The 7,211-nt window shown below is 34.2% G+C and overlaps 1 pseudogene; it reads right to left on the bottom strand.

The window, feature by feature from the left end:
- Positions 1-1,173: 1,173 nt before the first annotated feature.
- LOC111734271 lies at positions 1,174-1,301 on the bottom strand (annotated as a pseudogene).
- Positions 1,302-7,211: the final 5,910 nt, after the last annotated feature.

Raw genomic sequence — 7,211 nt, 5'->3', positions numbered from 1 at the left:
TTCCACTCCTTTCTGGCTTGTAAGGTTTGTGCTGAGAAGTCGGATGATAATCTAATGGGTTTTCCTTTATAGGTGACCGTCTTCTTTTCCCTGGCGGCCCTAAGATTTCTGTCTTTGTCGTTGATTTTTGATAATTTTAATACAATGTGTCTTGTTGAAGGCCTTTTTGGGTTGAGATAATTGGGTGTTCTATTGACTTCTTGAATTGCAAGCTCCAGCTCATTCCTTAGACTTGGGAAATTCTCGTCAACTATTTGACTGAAAATGCTTTCTAATCCCTGCTCCTTTTCTTCCTCTGTGGGAATTCTCATTATTCTTATGTCCCCTCTCCTGATGGTATCAGCTACTTCTTATATTTATCTTTCATTATTTTCTCATTCTTCGGTCTCTCTCTTCTTCCTTCTGATTTATTTCTAGATTTCTGTCTTCGATATCACTGATCCTTTCTTCCATTTGGTCGAGCCTATTTCCCATGCTTGCTATTTCATTTTTTCAACTCGTGCAGTGTGTTTTTCATCTCCAGAAGTTCTATTTGGCTCCTTTTGAGGGTTTCAATCTCCTCGCTCTGCTCATCTAGTTGTTTTTTCAATTCCTGAAATTGTGATTTGAGTTGTTTTGGATCTCATTGAGTTTCTTCAGAAATATCATCCTGAATTCTCTGTCATTTAAGTCACATATTTCTATGTCTGTAAGCTTATTTTTTGGAGATTTTTCTTTTTCTGTCTGATCTACCCTGTCACCTTGGTTGTTCATTGTCTTTAATGGACTATTTCTCTGCTGGGGCATTAATTGAAATGTATTCTGCTTTTTATCCAGAAAGAAGTTTTATTATATATTGGTCTCTCTTTAGCCGCTGCAAAGAAGGCACTTTTCTTTTGGTTTCCAATAGGTGGTATCTAAGCCTCTTGGATCCTTGCTTCATATAAAGCATTAAAAATGCCTTTTTCTTTTCTATCCTTTTCTTTTCTATCCTTTTCTTTTCTTTTCTTTTCCTTCCTTCCTTCCTTCCTTTCTCTCTCTCTTTCTCTCTCTCTCTCTCTCTGTCTCTCTCTCTCTGTCTGTCTCTCTCTTTCTTTCTTTCTATTTTCCATTTTTTTTTTTTTAAGGTGAGGCAGCCTTGGTTGACCTCACAGTTTGCAAGGAACTTGTCAGCTTATAATCCCTTATTTTTTACATCTACAGCACCTGGTCTTCCTTGGTGGTTTCCCATCCAAGTACTAACCAGGCTCTACCCTGCTTAGCTCCTAGATCAGATGGGATCAGGCAGAATTGGGCTTGTTCAGGGTGGCATGGCCATAGACGTCTTTTTATTTTCTGATAGATATTTAATCATGCTCACTTATCTTAATGCCCGTCCCTGTCAGTATTAGCAACAGTTTCGGTAGCATTTGCTCAGATTCCCCTGGGGCTCTGCGTGATTGGTCTCGGTGGGTATGGGGGGTGGGACCCTCTGGGTTGGGGGTTGGGGGTTGCAGCTCAGCCTCGGTTTTGGAACCAGGACCGGCAAATATCAACTGTTGTTTTCCTGTGGTCCCATCCCGCTTCTCTGCTTTCTGCCCTGATGACTGGGCCCTGTTGCCGGCTGCTATAAGTTCCAGCACTTCCAGGCAGGCTGATCAGGGAAGTCGCCTCACCTTCACCCCTCCCTCTCCTTCTGCAGGGAACTCTGGCAGCTGCTTTATTTCTCTGAGTCCACTGCCCGACACCTGGGGTTCTGACATGTGGTAGATCTGATGTGCAGATCCCACACTCAGAAGTGCTGGTGTGAAGTTTGGGTGTTTTGTTGTTGTTGTTGAGTTTTAGATGTTCAGCTTATCATTGTTTCAGGGGGAGAGATGTGAGGACGTCTCTCAGTCTGCCATGTGTCCTCGCCGTGTCCACAAAGTATCATTCCTTTAAACATATCCTCTTCATTTTAGAGCTCAAGAGTTGGAGGCTCAGGAGTTGAAGTAATTTGCTCAAGTTCACAAACTTCTTCCAGACGACTGTGAACTCAAGTTTTCTGGCATCGATGATCATATTCTTTCTGCAACATCATGCCAAATTCCTTCTCCTTGGAGTGTTGTCACAAATCACTGTTGCTGCCACCTTTGTCTTCAGGGCCACTTTGAGCTGCTTCACAAATCAGACTCCAGTGGACTTCAAGATAAAATGATTCTTAGTAGTCTTGTAATGTCAGAATATTTTTACATCAAATAGTTTATAGTGTGTCTATTTTTCTCAAAGACCGTTGACATTCTTAAATGAGTTTTCTGTAAATTTGTAGCCTTGCCATGTAAACAAAAGCACATAGCACTTCGGCTATGAATTCCAGTAGTGTTTATTACTATTTAAAATATTCTAATTATAGTAAAAATATACTACATTATTTGATAATCCCTATGTAATACCCCATATGAAAATAATTTTCTTTGATAACTCAGTACTAGGACTTTTAAAAATTCCATGGCATTGATATATTTCCTCTTTCTGAAAATAACAATGATAATGATGATGATGATGATGCCAATATTAGTAATACTCTCTTTCCACCTTGAGAGTCAGTAAGTTCTGAGTCATATTTAAAATAGTGAAGCTACCATGTATTCAATGTTGTTCCTGTATTTGTTCATTTAATCTAGTTAGTTATTATTGATTACTAGGTTATTGATGAGAAACTTTAGCTCAAAATAGGTAAGTGACTGTGTAAGGTCACACAGCATACATGGAGTATTACTGGTATTTGACCTAGGCTCAAGAGTTTTTGCTTACATTTTTTATTGCCTATAAGTGAGATCTTACAGTATTTACTTTTCTTTCTCTGTCTTATTTCTCTTAGCACCGTGCCCTCCAGGTTCATCCATGTTGCTCTCTCTGCCCTTCATTTGCTCGAGTAGGTACCATATCTTTAAGACATTCTTTTGTTTTGTGACCAAATGTGACATCTGACAACTAGAGGACATTTCTTAAAGTGGATAAAGGTAAATTCAAGACAAATAATAGGACATTCTTTTTCACATAGTTCAGCAACAGAGATGAATGGTTCAAGCCTAATAAAATTTAATTATAGAAATTAAATATTTAGTCCAATATTTTCAAAATCAAGAGGAAAAACTAACACACTATCCATACTGAAAAGAAGTTAAAGACAAGAAAAGCAACCAATTTTGAAAAACTGAAATAAGTACATAAGTTAAATATATATATATATATATTATTATTATTATTATCAATGTTATTATGCATATCAAGCTAAAGATGGCCAAAGCTGGCAAATAAAAAAATTTAAAAAGACTTTAGAAAGATATTTAAGTACACACTCTAATTACCTTTCCATAATTGTGCTTGCTTTCACAATTTACAGCATGGAAATACTATCATATTTTTTATCCTGTGGTTTATTTAAAGTACTAAATTAAATATGATTAAATTCTGTATCAGTCTCATAGCAAATATTGACTTAAACATAATTGATATGGAAACACGTTATCTAATATTGTAATAGTGTTGTTTGTTAGATGAATATGTTATTAAAAAAGCTTGAAACACTTAAGTTCAATTGTTAAAGCTGGATAAATTATTTTATAGGAAATTTACAATCATCGACTATCAATAGCGTAAATATTTATCTAGCTGTTTCTGTAGATGCTAATTTCAGAGATTTTTCATAACTGCTAAATGGATATTTTAAATGATTAGTTTACTCTACTCTCTCTGGAGTTTATAAAATGCATATATCTAATATCTTTATTATTCGTGGTAGCCAAGACATGGAAACAACTGAAATGTTGTACGATAGATGATTGGCTAAATAAGAATGGTACATATGTACAATGGAATATTACTCAGCCATAAAAAAAGGTGAAATATTGCCTATGTGACAACATGGATGGACCTTGTGATAATCATGCTAAGTGAAACAAACCAAACGTAAAATGTTGAGAATCATATTATTTCACTCGTGTAGAATATAAAACTGAAAGCAAAAAACGAACAAGACAAACAAATAAAAACTGATAGACACAGACAACAGTTTAGTGGTTACTAGAGGGAAAGGGGTATAGTAGAAAAGGCTAAAGGGACTCAAATATATGGTGACAGATCATTTGACTGTGGGTGGTAAGCACGCAATGCAATATATGGATACTGTATTATCAAATTGTACACTCGAAACCTATATAATCTTATTAATCTTATTATATAATCTTAACCAATGTCACTCCAATAAATTTAACTTTAAAAAGGATAGTATATAAGTATATGTATTGTTTATGGCAGTTTCTATCACTTCATAAGGTGTTTATATATTCGTGCCACTTTCGTGTACTTGGTAACGTGTGCAAAGTGTTTATAAACATAAACAGTTGAGTTGTATCATTAAAATTATAAGACTATAATACTTTAGTGTCTATTAAATCAAGTAAAAGGAATTACCAGGACATCGTAATGAAAAGAAATAGCACCAACTTAACATTATTGTGCTGAAAGCGTCATTATCAGTGTCCTCTGTGGATTTTATGGTATTAGACATGTCATTTATGAATGGCTTTTTTTAAGTGATTTCCATTGCTTCAGAAAAAAATAAAGTGCAATAAGTATTTACTCCAGTGCACTTTTTTTTTTTAGCATAAACAACCACCAATAAAAAATATGCTACTTTTTATTCTCTAGGTAATGCAAGAAAAGTATATATTGAGATTCAGGATGAAAATGGTCATCCTACATTGGAGGTGTATCTGAAGATGTAAGAATGTTTGGTTCTGTGCTAAGAGTTAAGGTATGAGCAAGTTTATTAAGATACAAAATTAAAGTAAAAGCGAAGTGTTTAAATGTTGCAGAGAAACTATAACGATGTTGTTTGGATTAACTGTGTACTTATTCTTGCTTAAACAAAATCTTAACTTGGAGATATGTGAGTTTAATTAGTCAAACTAAATGAATACTAAGCAAATTTTGGGGCTTTATTTTTACTACAATAATCAGTACAAATAATTTACGATGTGTTATACTGAATAAGAGATTTAAAATATGTGTTTCCTCATAGATCTGTATGATTCTGATAGGTTTTATTCAGAGTAACTCCAAAGACTCTGATGATGGAGTTTCTAGTGGCAAATATAAAGTTGCCATTTTCTAATAGAAGAAATAATGTAATAAGTTCTAAAATTGTTTTTTCTGCAATAATTTTATATTTCAAAATGCTAGCTATATGAATGTAAAACAACACTACCACTTTTAGTACTTGACTAAAACTTTAAAAATGTCAGAAAAAATTGCTAACCAACAGAATTTAAAAAATAAACCCAGTCCAAGACTAAAGTTGCTAATTTTCCATTTTTCCCTAATTAGTTATTATCAACAAAGTTTAAGAACTTTTAATGATTGAAGGTACAAAACGTTGCAATGGTTTTATTACTATGAAATAAATTTATAAATATTACTTGAATTTGGGGTAAATTAGAGCATTTTAGATTGTCAGTTAGTTATTTTCTAAAAGAATTTCAATAATTTTTTTAAAATAGCTGTCAACATACATGCATAAAACCTAACTTTCCCTGAGCAAACCAGCTATTATTTGCCTATAGTTTTGCACATGAACATTTGCCTTCCTTTCCCTATTACCAGAGCTCTTCTTACATGTAGTTTTATCACCTTAAACACTTTAAGAGAGAGAAAAATCAACCAAGTGAATAAAGCTTACAAAATAGCTTGGTGTTGGTGTGTGCAGAATAGCTCTTCCACGGTGCCAAATACTGACTTCTGATCTGAATGACCAATTTTAACTAAAAGTGCTCCACAAATTTAAATCCATTACATTATATATATAATATCTATATATGTACTATATATATAATACATATGTATATGTATACATACTATATATATAATACATATGTATATGTATACATGCATACATATATATGTATATGTATGTATATATATGTATACATGTGTGTGTGTATATATATATGTGTCACATTACGATTTACAAGTAACACTCCTTTGGAGTTAATTTTTATCTTATTTTATATTTTACTCCCATTAATTATTGATGAATTCAATTCATTTATTTAATCAGTAAACATTTTGTGAGTACTTAAAGTGTGCACTGTTCTAGAAGTTGAACATAGCAATTAAACAAACAAAAAATTATGACCCTATTAATACAAACTATGGAAATAAACAAATAGTATATATAGCAAGGAAATCGGTGGCAATTTAATACAAATCCATGTGGTCAAGAGAAAGACTTGTGAATTCCTAGGTATGGAGCATTCTGGGCTTTCCAGTAGAAAGTCCCTGAAGCGCGAGTGAGCTTGGTTGGAAATGAGATTGGAAATGTAGTCCAGGACTACAATATGAGATTTATTCTAGAAATTTTAGAAAGAAAGCTGTTGAATGGTTTTGTCCAAAGGGGTAACATAATCCAATATAAAAGGATTATTCTAGATTTTATGCAGGATTGGAAGTGGGGGTGAGTTAGTGTTATCAGACAGGAATAGAAACAGAGTATAATGTATTACTTCCCAGGTAAGATTTGATAGTGGCTTGAACCCTGGTAGTAGGCAAGAGAGATGGTGATAAGGGAGTCCAAAGACAGCCAAAAGGATTTGCTGGTGGACTATATGTGGTATATTAGAGAAAATAAAAAATGACTCGTGAGTTTTGTGTTCTGAACATTTCTCCCCCCAAGTGTGATGGTGGCAGAAATCAAGAGTTCATTTTTGGAGATTTTATGTTTGTGAAAGTTTTTCATTGTGCAAGTATAGTTCTTGGCGTGACAGTCACAGGTGCTGATCTAGGTTTGGGAAAGAAATCATGGTTCAGAATGAAATCACCTAGAAAATGGGTGCAGATGGAAAAATCCAAAGACCGTTCCCTGGTTACTCAACACTTAGAAGTCAGCAAGAGGTTTCCTCAAAGGATACTGAGAATTTACTTTCTTGTGGTAGCAGGAATACTAGGAAAATGTAGACTTCGTGCACCATGTAAAGAACAAGATTCCTAATGGAAGGGAATGATCAACTGTCACCTGCTGCTGTGAATAGAATGCCCCCGTGGATTTTTACATGATCGCTTATGACAATAAATGTATATTGAAGTGAGAAAGCGACCAATAAGCCAAATGCTAAAATATCCCATTATACAAGGGATCATTAATGAGATCTGTAGATGACTACATCAAGAGAGTTTAGTGGGTGATAAATTAAGATGATGGCGTTTAGTTCAGG

Source organism: Pteropus vampyrus, unplaced genomic scaffold (assembly GCF_000151845.1).
Source record: "Pteropus vampyrus isolate Shadow unplaced genomic scaffold, Pvam_2.0 Scaffold931, whole genome shotgun sequence".
In the NCBI taxonomy this organism is placed as follows: domain Eukaryota; kingdom Metazoa; phylum Chordata; class Mammalia; order Chiroptera; family Pteropodidae; genus Pteropus; species Pteropus vampyrus.
Note: the sequence above shows the minus strand (reverse complement) of the source record. Positions and strands in the feature narration are given on the sequence as shown.